At 40.0% G+C, this 3,114-nt stretch overlaps 1 protein-coding gene across 1 annotated transcript in view; it reads right to left on the bottom strand.

Moving 5' to 3' along the window:
- rims3 (regulating synaptic membrane exocytosis 3) overlaps positions 1–1,426 on the bottom strand; it is a gene marked incomplete at its 5' end in the record, with an annotated part of 49,666 nt that extends 48,240 nt beyond the window's left edge. The window contains 1 exon segment of the mRNA XM_014011196.1: positions 1,392–1,426.
- Positions 1,427–3,114: the final 1,688 nt, after the last annotated feature.

Genomic DNA, 3,114 nt, shown 5'->3' on the forward strand with positions numbered 1-3,114 from the left:
CACACACACACACACACCTGAAAGCTACAAACCTAACTAAACTGCTACACAAATCCATGAATTCTTCACAGATGAGCGAGCAAAATGAAAAAAGGATGGGCTGAATCATTATTTGACTTTTGTTCGAACAAATTTGCGAGTATTTGACTCGTGTGTTTTATTTTCTTTTTATTTTACTAAATTGAGGTATTAACAGGTCACAAGTTCGAGTCTCAGCTATTCACTGAATTATTTGAAAGGATTTTTGCATCAGCTGGCAGAGATTTGGCACAAAGATAATTAAATCACCTCTCRTCAGAGTTTTAAACTAAGATTATCCCAGGATCTGAGAAATGAGGCAGTTTGGTTAAACCTTGAAAACAATGTTAAATTATTCTCATGTAAGGTTGCTAAATCTCACCATATCTTTTGGATTAAGGGTTGTGAAGGATGCTCAGTTACTATCATACCAAGTCTGAACTCAATATCTGCAAATCTGACTAAGTTATAGCCATTTTTGTGTTGGCTAATTTTGATTAACTGTGGCAAGCACCGTGAATCAAGTTGACTCCAAAAGCTAATCATTTGTAGATAATCATCCAATGGTTACATTCTGAGAGTTATTCAAAATACGCCTATTGGTTCATGAGATATTTTGCTAACAGACAGATGAAGTCGGCGTCAGCCTTATCACTAAAGTTTTAAGCGAGGATCTTGTGCCATGTGTAAAGCTCAGTGTATGTGTTGCAAATTATCCTCGACTACTACCACACCAAATTTCAGCTCAATATCTGTGGAATTAATTGATTTGTGGTCATTTTTGTGTTTAACGAAATTAGCTGGCTGTGGCGGTCATGTTGAATTGGGTTAACTCTGAAATGTAATGAGTTGCAGTTGTCCACCCAGCGACTGCTTTAGGAGAGTTTTATGAAAATCCGTTCAACGGTTTGTGTGATATTTTGCTAACAGACACAGAAACAAAAGCATTATCAACCAACTTCCGCCTTTCATTGAAGGGTGATGATCATTTGTCGGTGCACGTGTCACAGCCAGATGAGGATGTTGTTGGGTTCACATCCATGCCTGAGAGGCTCACAGAGGACGGACATCTTCTGCATGTTGCACCTCTCCTTCCTCTCACGTGTCCCAGTTCACAAAAATAAAAGGGACGCTTATAAAGCTCAGATGACTTCTCATACTGATGCAACAACACACACCCGCTTCTCAGTTAATAAACGAATCTCAAAACTGTCCAAATAAAAAATAAAAAACAGCGCAGGTTGTAATTGAGAATAATCTCATCCTGCTTTATGATCAGTCCTTGTGTGGCTGAACCCACAATATGCTAAGCATCAGAGCCCCCCCAAGAAACAGAGCTGCAGGAATAAAAACATTAAGGAGAATTTACTCACCACTGAACAGCGAGGAGAATGGGAGGCAAGGTGCGTGCTCTGAAGTTGTCAGATTAAGGTTGGCCCCTGACGTCCGTGTGAGAATGTCATCGTTTTTTTTTTTTTATTGTTTGTTTTTTGTTATTTTTGTTTTTCCTCTTCTGTTCGCTGTGCTGCTCGGTCTGTCCGCTCGATGCTGCTGCTCGCTCCGAGGCGCGGCGGAGGGAGAGGGACGCACTGCCGAGGAGAGAGGAGAGGAGAGGAGATGAGGAAAGGGAGGAGGGAGCAGGAGGCTTAGAGAGGATTTTGGAAAAACAGCGACCACGTGTGGTCAAGTCTGTGAAGCGCGGACACCACAGACACTACCTGTGTCATAAGCGATCATCAACTGGTGGTCCGCGGACTGCTTCTTGGCAGTGGCGCCTCCAGAAAGGTTTTAATGGTGGCCCATTGTGGGGGCTACTGAAAATCGTGGGGTGGCACCAAAACCAAAAACTAAAACAAAGTTTTGGGATATGTTTGTGTTATGTTGTCATATATACTGTAAGTTCAGATTTACACAGGTAGCTTTTGTTGTTTTTGATATTGCTTATTGAGAAAACAGTCAATTTATTGCAGCTTGTCCTTCCATGAGTTTATAGTTATATAACAAATATGAATACAAGGTTATGAGACCGTGCATCATGATCAGAACACTGGCTTCAGACTGGTAATTATTTATAAACATAGCCAAAAAGTAAGGAAATTTGGTAGATTGTGTTGTAACAAATCATATACTGGAAAGCCTGTTAATTTCCCTTTTAAATGGTGCCACATTTGTAAGGAACATGCATTTGTGTGATGTGAGCTTCACATCTGAGGAATTTGCCAAATCTTCTCTGCCAAACAGCTTATTTTGCAGTTWTTGACACTTGCTTTGAGCGTCTGGACATAGTCAGCGGTCAGTAGGTGTCAGCTTATCAGCATGCCATATTTGACTGATCTGGAAAGGGACAACTTCAAGCTGGTGTTCTGCAAAGTTAATTTGTGGCGTTTAGAATGAGCCCATGTACAAACTCCAAACTGAAGGCTGAGTTCCATATCAGAGACAGGTGTCCCAGGAAGACAACACCCCAGGAACATTGTTTCCTCACCCTGTCAGCACTTATAGGTACAGGCTTCCTTCTACAGATTTGCAGTCAAGGTTTCCAGGATGATATGGCTGATGGCCTTTTGTGACCATGGTTCTTCCACATAATACTGAGTCTCCTGTTTGTTAAACTGCCTATGTGTCTAGTTTCTTCAAACTTTAATCATCCAGTCCACAAAGCACCCAAGAATCAGCTGTTTGGCAGAGAAGATTTGGCAAATCTTTAATGTGCGCAACCCACATACTCTTACACTCCACATGACTTACAAATCAACAGGCTTTGCGATTTATTGCCAAGAAGCATTGCTACAACAAAGAAATTATCCACTACACGCGAATAGCCTTACTTTTTTGTGCTAAGTTTATAGTTATGCTTTAACTCCTAATAGCTCAAAAACAATATTTTTTTGTATTATGAGGTTCTAATGATCTTAAACAGGAGAAATTAAAAAGGCACAAAGCAAATAACAAACTGATTTTTTTAATACAAATGTAAGATTACAAAATGTAAAAGTAGAGTATGATATACAGCGGGTAAAATAAGTATTGAACACGTCAACATTTTTCTCAGTAAATATATTACTAGAGGTGCTAATGACATGAAATTTTCACCAG

Source organism: Austrofundulus limnaeus, unplaced genomic scaffold (genome assembly GCF_001266775.1).
Source record: "Austrofundulus limnaeus strain Quisiro unplaced genomic scaffold, Austrofundulus_limnaeus-1.0 Scaffold78, whole genome shotgun sequence".
Classification (NCBI taxonomy): Eukaryota; Metazoa; Chordata; class Actinopteri; order Cyprinodontiformes; family Rivulidae; genus Austrofundulus; species Austrofundulus limnaeus.